The 12714-nt window shown below is 44.1% G+C and overlaps 1 long non-coding RNA gene across 2 annotated transcripts in view; it reads right to left on the bottom strand.

Annotated features, from left to right (window-relative positions):
• LOC133147092 (uncharacterized) overlaps nucleotides 1-11283 on the bottom strand; it is a 33367-nt gene extending 22084 nt beyond the window's left edge. The window contains exon 1 of one of the 2 annotated variants that reach the window (XR_009711506.1): nucleotides 10815-11283. This is a non-coding gene — a long non-coding RNA (uncharacterized LOC133147092). The remainder of the gene's footprint in view (nucleotides 1-10814) is intronic. The other variant, XR_009711505.1, reaches the window with a different exon arrangement.
• Between the last annotated feature and the right edge of the window lie 1431 nt (nucleotides 11284-12714).

Here is a 12714-nt window from a genome sequence, read left to right as displayed (position 1 = left end):
GCATTGTTTTGAGGGTTTTTGATGTTTCACAAATGTTGTTTATTTATAGTATGAACAATAATGGTTCTCGTACTGATCCCTGAAGCTCCCCACATGTATTTTTCTGCAATTGCGATTTAAAGGTTTATGTTTGTACATATTGATATCTATTGTGTGGCTTGCCATGCCAGTGCTGTCCCTCTAATGGCATATATTTGCCGTTTCCTGAGTAATAGTCTGTGATCTACGGTATCACGTGCCTTTTTCAAATCTAGGAATACTTTTCATTTTCTATTGCAGTTGTGATTTCGTTGACAAATTTGATGAGCGAAAATGGTGTTCTTCCTCAATCTTCTCAGACCTCAAGTGCAACACGCTCAGGATCGCCTGCAGTTTGTATACCAGCCAGGTGTGGGAGTGGGGGATGCCACCCTCTACCAACTACGAGCCCACTCACACCTGGACTAGGGGAAAGCCACAGCAAGGACTCCTTTTACTTACCCTTGACGCTGAATAGACAAGTTGCAGGTCAACATTTTTAAATATCTAGGGGTCCTATCGGATAACCACCTATTTTTCTCCCAGCACACAGACACTGCGTACAAGAAGGCACAACAATGTCTGTTTATGCTTCGCAAACTAAGAATCTTTCAGGTTAATCAAGACATACCGTATTTTCCGCCCTATTAGGCGCACCGGGGTATAAGGCGCACCTTCAATGAACGGCCCATTTTAAAACTTTGTCCATATATAAGGCACACCGGCCTATAAGGCGCATAAAATAGAAGCTTTACTGCAACAAACTGAGGTTGACTAGGGTTGCGGTATGCACCCACTAGCCAATAACCAACGAGCCCTCTGTAAACAATCGCGTTTCTCAAACGATCTCCTATAAAATGATTGGAACTGACTAAAGTTCAATCTAACGCATTGGTACTACTTACCTATGTTTCCCTTCCATATTGATCCGTAGATTTACTCGAAACATGAACAGAGCAGCCTATTTTGGCATGAAATAGCCTCGCGCGTATAGCAGCTATCGTTATAGCATTAGCCATCCGCAAAAACCCATGACCCTCAGCTCGCAATCTCCCATGAGCCTCAGCAAAGTGTAAACAATCGCGTCTCTCAAACGAGCTCCTACAAAATGATCAGAACTGACTAAAGTTCGATCCAACGCATTGGTACTACTTACCTATGTTTCCCTTGCATTTCGATCCGTAGATTTACTCGAAACATTAACAGAGCAGCCTATTTTGACATGAAATAGCCTCGCGCGTATAGCAGCTATCGTTATAGCATTAGCCATCCGCAAAAACCCATGACCCGCAGCTCGCAATCTCCCATGAGCCTCAGCAAAGTGTAAACAATCGCGTCTCTCAAACGAGCTCCTATAAAATGATCAGAACTGACTAAAGTTCGATCTAACGCATTGGTACTACTTACCTATGTTTCACTTCCATATCGATCCGTAGATTTGCTCTAAACATTAACAGAGCAGCCTATTTTGACATGAAATAGCCTCGCGCGTATAGCAGCTATCGTTATAGCATTAGCCATCCGCAAAAAAACATGACCCTCAGCTCGCAATCTCCCATGAGCCTCAGCAAAGTGTAAACAATCGCGTCTCTCAAACGAGCTCCTATAAAATGATCAGAACTGACTAAAGTTCACTCTAACGCATTGGTACTACTTACCTATGTTTCCCTTCCATATCGATCCGTAGATTTACTCGAAACATTAACGGAGCAGCCTATTTTGAAATGAAATAGCCGCGCGGGTACAACAGCTATTCGGTGACGCCCCCTGACTACAGTTACCGTAATGCTGGGAAGCGATGCGACCTTGTAATTTACTAGTTGTACTAAAACGTACTAAAACATTTTGGCAGAGCACTGTGTACAACCAGTATGGATCAACAAATTCATCACTTGATCCATATATAAGGCGCACCGGGCTATAAGGCGCACTGTTGACTTTTGATAAAAATTTAGGTTTTTAGGTGCGCCTTTTAGGGCGGAAAATACGGTACTAACAGCTGCCTACAAATCTCTCATTGAACCCATAATCTCATATAACATCACATCTTGGTTTAATTTTGTCACTGTCAAAAATAAATCCAAATTAACATTCAAGCAAACAAGATAACGGGGCAACCTCAAGCCAGTCTCACTCAACTCCACAGCCAAGCAAAGGGCATCTCAACGGATTCCTCCGATCCTCTGAACAAGTCCTTCCAGCTCTTTCCATCATGATGTCGCTACAGGGTCCTTCATGCCAGGAAAAACTTCTACAATGTGATGTTGCGGATGTTTTAGCAATCTGTTGTGGCGAGCTCCATCTTCTTTGTGGTGGCATGGGGGGGGGGGGCAGCGTCAAGAAGAGGGGTGCCTCCTGCCTGGACAAACGTGGAGAAGGCGGGTTCTGTTGTGGGCACGAAGCTACTTGATCTGGCGTCTGTGGCAGAACAGAGGGTGTTGGCCAGGCTACTGTCCATTAAAGACAACCCTGAACATCCACTGTAAAGCACCATCACCGGCCAGACGAGCAGCTTCAGTGACAGGCTTTTGACACCGTCTTGCTCCATGGAAAGGCTTTATGGAGCATGCCCCCCAAAAATTATGTTTCTTTTAACAGACAATAAAGCTTTTGAGTTTGAATTCCTGGACTTCTCCAGTGCCTTCCATACCATCTCATTCATAACTGCACACTTTATTTATTGCTATGCACTTTATTACTTTCATCTTTGTTTTAACAATGCTCTCATTTGTACTACCGTTTTTTCCGTGTATAATGCGCCCCCATGTATAATACGCACCCTAAAAATGGCATGTTGATGCTGGAAAAAAGCCTGTACCCATGTATAATACGCACCCAATTCTTTTTTTTCTTTCTTTTTTTTTTTAAGTCCCAATGATCGTCACACACGCAGGGAGGCAATGGGTCCCATTTTTATAGTCTTTGGTATGGTCTTAACTAGGCTGGATGTATTTTTTTTTTGTTGGCGTTGATTTCTCCGACTGCTCGTAAAGGTACCACCGCGATCAGTGCGGACATGTGAAAAAGGCGTGCGGACATGTGAAAAAGGCGCCTCTGTATGGGAGAGACGTTGAAGAGGAATAAAAACACCCTTGGAAACCAAAACTTGCCCCTCGTCGTGACTCGGAGCCGCAACAAATGTTTCGGATTTGTGTAGGGTACATTGTGACAGCAAACGAGCAGGTGATCGAGCAAGCGTCTGATACGAGAGCATTGCGTTCGTATGGAGTGTGTTTGAAGTGAACAGCAGAGAAGAAAGGAACAAGGCAAAGTGTTGTGAAATAAAATATTACCTGTACTACGTACCGTTTTTTTCCGTGTATAGTGCGCAAAATTTAACTAATTTATTGTCCTAAAATCTGGGGTGCGCATTATACATGGGTACAAAAAAAATTTTAATATTTTTTTTTCCAATTTTTTTTTTTTTTTTTTTTTTTTTTAAGTCCCAATGATTGTCACACACGTAGGGAGGCAATGGGTCCCATTTTTATAATCTTTGGTATGGTCTTAACTAGGCTGGATGTAATTTTTTTTGTTGGCGTTGATTTCTCCGACTGCCCGTAAATGCACCACCGCGCTCCGTGCGCGCACGGGACAGAAAACGAGCAGGTCATCGAGCAAGCGTCTGATACGAGAGCATTGCGGTCGCATGGAGCGTGTTTGAAGTGAACAGCAGAGAAGAAAGGAACAAGGCAAAGTGTTGTGAAATAAAATGCACAGAACGGATGCGCAAGACACGTCAGCTATATAAAGAGCGAGAGTTGTTTTCTTCCTATTAGTTTCAATTCACAGTTTAATTCGCAGTTTCAAGCAGCAAATAACAAAATGCGTATTACAGGTAATATTTTATTTCACAACACTTTGCCTTGTTCCTTTGGTCTCTGCTGTTCATCCTAAAACACAAAGGCGCTCTTTAAGCAATGCGACAGTGAGCGCCCGGCGCGCTGCGGTTGCGCGACCGCACCAAATTAAGCTCCCTGCGCAGTGCGCACTGAGGTCCACTTAAATTTTAGAAAGTACATCAGGACTTTAAAAATATCTTCTAAATTTCAGCGACGGCTCTGTCACAATAATCGACCAGCGCGGTGCAGTTGGGCGGTCGGCGGCGCGCTACGGTTGAGCGTTCTCTCGCGCGCTCTCTCTCTCGCTCTCTCTCGCTCTCGCACACACGCAAACCGGATATCATACGGAGGCCGCCATTACAGATGTGCAGAACGGATGCGCAAGACACGTCAGCTATATTAAGAGCGAGAGTTCAGTTCTCTACCTAAATCCGTATTACAGGTAATATTTTATTTCACAACACTTTGCCTTGTTCCTTTCTTCTCTGCTGTTCACTTCAAACACGCTCCATGCGACCGCAATGCTCTCGTATCAGACGCTTGCTCGATCACCTGCTTGTTTGCTGTCCAGTGCGCGCACGGAGCGCGGTGGTGCGTTTACGGGCAGTCGGAGAAATCAACGCCAACAAAAAAAATTACATCCAGCCTAGTTAAGACCATACCAAAGACTATAAAAATGGGACCCATTGCCTCCCTGCGTGTGTGACGATCATTGGGACTTAAAAAAAAAAATAATTGAAAAAAAATTCATAAAAATTGGGTGCGTATTATACATGGGTACAAGCTTTTTTCCAGCATCAGCATGCCATTTTTAGGGGTGCGTACTATACATGGGGGCGCACTATACACGGAAAAAAACGGTATTTTGTTATTTGCCGATTGAAACTGCTAATTATATAGCTGACGTGTCTTGCGCATCCATTCTGGCGGCCTCGGTATGATATGCGGTTTGCGATGGAGATTAAAAACCAAACAATATTTGACAATAACACACCATCAAGGATTACACCATCGCATCACACAATGTGTCGTCAATTATGAATTTTACTGACTAAGTGTGTTGGGCAGGATGGCTGAATGCGATGCGCGATTGACAACAAACAAGAAGAAAGGTGATTTCAAGTTTTATTTCGAGGGAGATTTGTCATGTCTCGTTTTGCTATGTGTCTAGGTTGCCATAGTTTCTGTTCGCGTCGCCCCTCCCTTCCTGTGTCACCTCAATCAATTTAACGTGTTTTGTATTTAAGTCCTGTCTGCCCCTCGCTCACCGTCGGATCATTGCATGTGTTACTGTCATGATGTCTGTTTGGTTTCTGTTCCTGTCTTTGGTAATGTCACCCTGTCTTTTTGTTCCACGTCTTTGTCGGTCAGTCCTGTTGTTGGTTTTGTTGTACCACGATTTTCTTAAAAAAAACCAAAAAACAAACAAAAAAAAACTTTTTTTTTTAAAAATTAAAAAGAAATTGTACCCATGTATAATGCGCACCCCAGATTTTAGGACAATAAATTAGCAACCGCAGCGCACCGGGCGCTCACTGTCGCATTGCTTAAAGAGCGCCTTTGTGTTTTAGGATGAACAGCAGAGACCAAAGGAACAAGGCAAAGTGTTGTGAAATAAAATATTACCTGTAATACGCATTTTGTTATTTGCTGATTGAAACTGCGAATTAAACTGTGAATTGAAACTAATAGGAAGAAAACAACTCTCGCTCTTTATATAGCTGACGTGTCTTGCGCATCCGTTCTGTGCATTTTATTTCACAACACTTTGCCTTGTTCCTTTCTTCTCTGCTGTTCACTTCGAACACGCTCCATGCGACCGCAATGCTCTCGTATCAGACGCTTGCTCGATCACCTGCTCGTTTGCTGTCCCGTGCGCGCACGGAGCGCGGTGGTGCGTTTACGGGTAGTCGGAGAAATCAACGCCAACAAAAAAAATTACATCCAGCCTAGTTAAGACCATACCGAAGACTATAAAAATGGGACCCATTGCCTCCCTACGTGTGTGACGATCATTGGGACTTAAAAAAAAAAAAAAAAAAAGTTAAAAAAAAAAATTACATTTTTTTTGTACCCATGTATAATGCGCACCCCAGATTTTAGGACAATAAATTAGTTAAATTTTGCGCACTATACACGGAAAAAAACGGTATATGAGCATGTGCTAAAACATTTAAATTTATGATTCTGAGGTATGATGACCTGTAATTCCTCCTACTTGTAGTTGTGCTGCTAGTAGCAGCGGTGTTGCTATACACCATCCGCCTTGTCCTGGTGATTTGGCGCCACTGCAAGCAGCCACTGTATAATGGCATCAGCCTGGAATCCATGGACCCAATGGAGATTAACCAGCAGCAAAAAAGGGCATTGAGATGAATTCCTTCTCATGTTGTGTATTTTTTTCACGAAAATTTACCACTGCTATCTGTTGTTGTTTTTTTACACACAGTTGGCCTCATGTACAAATGATGTTATGATGTAAATGATGATACGGAGTTAAAAATTTACACAAAATGATGATTCCATTATCTGACAGTATGTGTTAATATCCCTGGTTGAGCTCTCATGGACTAACTTCTGAAGCTTTTACAGTTCCTGCCTGCTGATAACAATATCCACAGACAATAAAGGTGTTGATGCCATCATATTCCAACATTCCACATTTCTTGTGTGTGTATATTTATCAGGAAAAAAAAGAGTATGCATGCAACAAATTTTTTTAAGTGCATTTTTTGGTGAAACGTAAAGAAAGACAATACTACATAGAGGACATAATACAATATGGACATGGAGGAGTATACTGACTCTTTTTCCTCTTACATCGCGAAGTGCATTGATGATGTGACCCACTCGAAATCCATCGTCACTCGGGCTAACTGGAAGCCATGGCTGACAGGGGCTGTCCTTAGGCTGCTGAGGGCCAGGGACAAAGTCTTCAGAGCGGGGGATGAGGCTGGCTTGAGGACAGCGAGGGCCGACCTGTCTCGGGGCATCAAGGAGGCGAAAAGGGCGTTCTCTTGCAAGATTACCACCCACTTCAAGGACAGCAAGGACGCACGGAGCCTTTGGCAGGGCATTCAGACCATCACGGACTACAAGCGCGCGCTGCGAAGCTGTGAGGGCGACATCCGTCTGCTCAACGATGTCAACCGCTTCTTTGCTCGCTTCGACGCTCAGAACAGCACTTGCCCGCTGAAGACCGCTTCCCCTCCACACGAGCAGCCCCTGTGCCTCTCTGCCGACAGCGTGAAGAGGGCGCTCGCCGCTATCAACACCCGTAAGGCGGCGGGCCCTGACAACATCCCAGGTCTGGCGCTGAAAGACTGCGCTAGGGAGCTGACGGGTGTCTTCACGGACATCTTTAACATTTCCCTGCAGCAGGCCATCGTCGCTTCGTGTTTCAAGGCTGCCACCATTGTACCTGTGCCGAAGAAACCTGCTCCGTTCTGCTTCCATCATCAATATGTGCTTTGAGCGGCTTGTCATGGAGCACATCAGATCCATTCTCCCCCAACCAGAGACCCCTTCCAGTTTGCGTACAGAGGCAAACGGTCCTCTGAGGATGCCATCTGCTCTGCCCTCCACTCGGCCCTCACCCACCTGGAGAGAAGGGACTCGTACGTGAGATTTCTGTTTGTGGACTTCAGTTCTGCCTTCAACACCATTGTGCCGCAATGACTCATCTGCAAACTCGACAAGCTGGGCCTCAGTAGCTACCTCTGCAACTGGCTACTGGACTTCCTCTGTCAGAGGCCTCAGGTGGTACATGTTGCCGACAGAATCCCCGCCAGCATCACGCTGAGCACGGGGGCCCCCCAAGGCTGCGTGCTCAGTCCGCTGCTCTTCAACCTGCTGACGCATGACTGCACTGCAACCTAGAGCGACAACCGCAAAGTGAAATTTGCTGACGACACGACTCTGGTGGGTCTCATCACCAAGGGCGACGAGACTCAGTACAGGTTGGAGGTTGATCTTCTGACCGCGTAGTACAGGGAAAACAACCTCCTGCTGAACGTCAACAAGACCAAGGAAATTGTTGTTGACTTCCGGAAGGGTCACACCCAACACCTGCCGCTGATCATCGACGGTGCTGTGGTGGAGAGAGTGAGCAGCACCAGATTCCTGGGGGTGCACATCAGTGAGGACCTCTCCTGGTCCGCCAAACCCGCATCACTGGCAAAGAAAGCTCAGCGCCGGCTGTACTTCCTGCGGAAACTCAGGCGAGCAAGTGCTCCTTCGGCCGTCATGGCTACATTCTACCGTGGCACCATTGAGAGCGTCCTCTCCGGTTGTATCGCTGTGTGGGGTGGTAGCTGCACTGAATACAACATGAAGGCCCTGCAGCGCATAGTGAACACGGCTGGGAAGATTATTGGTGCTTCACTCCCCTCCCTGAAGGACATTTACACCTCCCATCGCACCCGCAAAGCGACCACGATTGTGAGTGATGTGAGTCACCCCGCTCACTCTTTGTTCGATCTTCTGCCCTCTGGGAAGAGGTACAGGAGCCTGCGCTCCCGCACCACCAGACTCACAAACAGCTTCATTCTCCAGGCTGTTAGGATCCTGAACTCTCTCCCCCCTTCTGCGTAGCGTCCTGTACTTTTGCGCTATATTCTGACTGTCTGCTGTATGCACACTTGCTCCATTTTTGCTCCTCTTATTTATTGTGTTATTTGTTTATTTATTATTTATTCATCGCTCTTATTTATTCATTGTTTCTGCCTTCTTGTTTTTATTTTTTTGTGTTGTTTACTTGTATGCATATTGTGTACTATGTCTTGTCACCGTGGGATAGTGGGAACGTTATTTCAATTTCTTTGTGTGTCTTGGCATGTGAAGAAATTGACAATAAAGCAGACTTTGACTTTGACTAATCCCTCATGGTCAACAATGCTGCATTAAGGTGAAAATATTGAATGCTACAGAAAAAAAACGCTAAAAAAAACAGTAGCTCTGGTGATTAAATGTGATGGCAAACATGATTGCCGCTATTGGTATGAACAGCAAGAAATAATGGTTTTAAAAGAAGCTTTATCGCCAAATTATTACGCGCAAATAAGCACTGTGTGATAACGACAAACTCATTTAGTGTTTTAATGTCTGTTCATTATCATTTTTTGTGAAAGCGCGGCCAGTTGAGTGGGAACTGACGTCAAAGAGGGGACGCGAAGATTGGAAAGGCTGGGCGTGCACAGTTAAATTAAAACCCATAGCATAGTACCGTTTTTTTCCGTGTATAATGCGCCCCCATGTATAATACGCACCCTAAAAATGGCATGTTGATGCTGGAAAAAAGCCTGTACCCATGTATAATACGCGCCCAATTTTCTTTCTTTTTCTTTATTTTTTTTTTTAAGTCCCAATGATCGTCACACACGCAGGGAGGCAATGGGTCCCATTTTTATAGTCTTTGGTATGGTCTTAACTAGGCTGGATGTATTTTTTTTTGTTGGCGTTGATTTCTCCGACTGCCCGTAAAGGTACCACCACGATCAGTGCGGACATGTGAAAAAGGCGTCCGGACATGTGAAAAAGGCGGCTCTGTATGGGAGAGACGTTGAAGAGGAATAAAAACACCCTTGGAAATCAAAACTTGCCCCTCGTCGTGACTCGGAGCCGCAACAAATGTTTAGGATTTGTGTAGGGTACATTGTGACAGCAAACGAGCAGGTGATCGAGCAAGCGTCTGATACGAGAGCATTGCGTTCGTATGGAGCATGTTTGAAGTGAACAGCAGAGACGAAAGGAACAAGGCAAAGTGTTGTGAAATAAAATATTACCGGTAATACGCATTTTGTTATTTGCTGATTGAAACTGCTCATTAAACTGTGAAATGAAACTAACAGGAAGAAAACTGAACTCTCGCTCTTTATACAGCTGACGTGTCTTGCGCATCCGTTCTGCGCATCGGATCCATAGTGCGCATACGCAGTGATACTGCCGCCGTATGACGTCCGGTCCACGATGGAGATTAAAAACCAAACAATATTTGACAATAACAAACTATCAAGGATTGCACCATCGCATCAAACGATGTGTCGTCAATTATGAATTTTACTGACTAAGTGTGTTGCGCAGGATGGCTGAATGCGATGCGCGATTGACAACAAACAAGAAGAAAGGTGATTTCAAGTTTTATTTTGAGGGAGACTTGTCATGTCTCGTCCCCAGTTTTGCTATGTGTCTAGGTTGCCATAGTTTCTGTTCGCGTCGGCCCTCACTTCCTGTGTCACCTCAATCAATGTAACGTGTTTTGTATTTAAGTCCTGTCTGCCCCTCGCTCACCGTCGGATCATTGCATGTGTTACTGTCATGATGTCTGTTTGGTTTCTGTTCCTGTCTTTGGTAATGTCACCCTGTCTTTTTGTTCCACGTCTTTGTCGGTCAGTCCTGTTGTTGGTTTTGTTGTACCATGATTTTCTTAAAAAAAACCAAAAAACAAACAAAAAAAACTTTTTTTTTTAAAAATTAAAAAGAAATTGTACCCATGTATAATGTGCACCCCAGTTTTTAGGACAATAAATTAGTTAAATTTTGCGCATTATACACGGAAAAAAAACTATTTCTGTGTGAGCTACTGGAACCAGAATTTTCAGAGGGAGCAATCCCAAGGGATCAATAAAGTTGAGTCTAAGTTTAAGTCTAAGCCATATTGTTACTAGTACAGTATATTTTGATTCGTGATAAAGTGCTCCAATCTTGTGAATATTTTCTCAAGTATTTTGAAAAACGGCTGTAATAGACAAATACGTCTAAAGTAGGGCTGCACGATTTGGGCAATTTGGCGTGGTTAATCATGCATGTTTTTGGAATGTAGGAGGAAACGGAGTACACAGAGGAAACCCATACAAACAAGGAAAAAACATGCAAACAGCACACAGGAAGGCTAGAGCCGGAATCAAACTCACAACCTTTGTTTTGTTTCAAATGATAAAATAATTTCAAACATACCTCTGTCTCCAGGTCGCATTGCAATACTGAGCCAGTTCCTTCCACATACCGTCCATAGCTTTTAATTAAAACACAAAAAAGAAAATCATTACATGTTAAATGACATGCACAAAAAGCAGGGCCCTTATTTATAAACTGTGGAACAAGTCGTCTCCTGAGATACAATAAAAAGCCACAACTCCAATTCTAAAATATTTGGGGTTAGTTGGTAAACTAAACTTTGCCAATAACCACAATTTAAGACACACTGTTTAGACTCAGAACTGATGGTAGCAATGTGGGAGGTAATGGGATTGGATAAAAACAAGTGATCAATATCAATTGTATGAAAATTAATGTAAGTTAGGGTTGGCTTGGTTAATCAAATTTTAATCATGATTACTATTGTAGCTCCAGACGATCTAAAAATTCATATAATCGAGGAAAAACAACTATTTGGTATTTCTGTTCTGAGATGTGCATGCGCAACTCAACTGTTACACCTCCGTGTGTGTGTGTGAGGAGTGAGATCCAGGCTATATTTAACAGGCAGTGTTGTACCTGAATGCGTTAAATGAACGAAGGTTCATGAACACATTCAGATTTTGGTTGAATGTAAACTGAACGTAGTGCACTGTTATTCTGTGAACATTTTTGTGAATGCACACATTTTGGAGCCAATGAACAATTTTGAATGACAGTTCACTTTCATTCAAGGATGCCAGGTTTTCTCAAAATAAAACCCCACTAAACACACCATAAACACGGTGGGAGAAAAGAGATTTGGCAACTCTGGTTCAGACTACTGTATTTTCCGCACTATAAGGAGCACTGGATTATAAGGCACACCTTCAATGAATGGCCCATTTTAAAACTTTGTCCATATATAAGGTGCACTTTCAACGAATGGCCCATTTTAAAACTTTGTCCATATATAAGATATATTATACATTTGGCCTGCGGGCCGAACTCTGGATACGCCTGCTGTAGTGGCTCAATATTGGTCCATATATAAGGCACACCTGATTATAAGGCGCATTGTCGGCTTTTGAGAAAATTTGAGGTTTTTAGGTGCGCCTTATAGTGCGGAAAATATGGTAGTATAATAAATACAGTGATCCCTTGTTTATCACGGGTGATGCGTTCCAGAACCACGCACAATCAATAAATATCCACAAAATAGAAACGGTATGGTATGTAGTTATAAACTTTTCAAATTTACAACACATAGTGTTTCTTGTTGGCCGCTAGAGGGCATTAATGTATTGTAAATGAATTTGAAGTGTGGTTTACCTTGTCAAGTGATGCAAAATGTCCACCTTCAGGATTAACACGCTACACTAATCCGGGGGACATCATGCACAGCGAAAACAAAGTAGTAAGTCATGGTTGGGCATGAATTTCCCGTTGCATACGCGCACACCCTCCTGTCGAGCTCTTGAAAGCGGACGCTCTCAGGACCACGGAGAACTTTTCCCTGATTGTGAGCATTTATTAGGTGATCTTTTTGAGCTCTCCATCTCCGTACATTACACTCTGTAACACCCTGCACATGTTCACGCTGGCCCTCGTGTTCTCAGCTGCCGAGTACTGTGCCCCGGCCTGGTACCGTAGCCCCATCTCAACAAGTTGGACGTTGCTTTTAACAGCGCCCTGCAGACTGTCTCGGGGTTCCTGCGAGCCACCCCAGTAAACCAACTGCCCGTCCTCGCAGGCTTCGCCCCGGCTAACATCAGACAAGAAGCGGCCACGCTGGCTTTCTCCCGAAAGACACAGACCAGTGAATCCCACCTCCTCCATAAGATGGTCACAGAGACACCACGACGCGTGCGCCTAAAGTCACGACGCCCCTTTGCCATCCAAGCCCATGAGTTGCTCCGCACAACATCAGCTGACACTTCCAAGGCCACCTGGGTCAAGA

The sequence above is a fragment of the Syngnathus typhle genome, unplaced genomic scaffold (genome assembly GCF_033458585.1).
Source record: "Syngnathus typhle isolate RoL2023-S1 ecotype Sweden unplaced genomic scaffold, RoL_Styp_1.0 HiC_scaffold_28, whole genome shotgun sequence".
NCBI classification, from domain to species: Eukaryota; Metazoa; Chordata; class Actinopteri; order Syngnathiformes; family Syngnathidae; genus Syngnathus; species Syngnathus typhle.
This window is presented reverse-complemented; position numbering and strand designations above follow the sequence as displayed.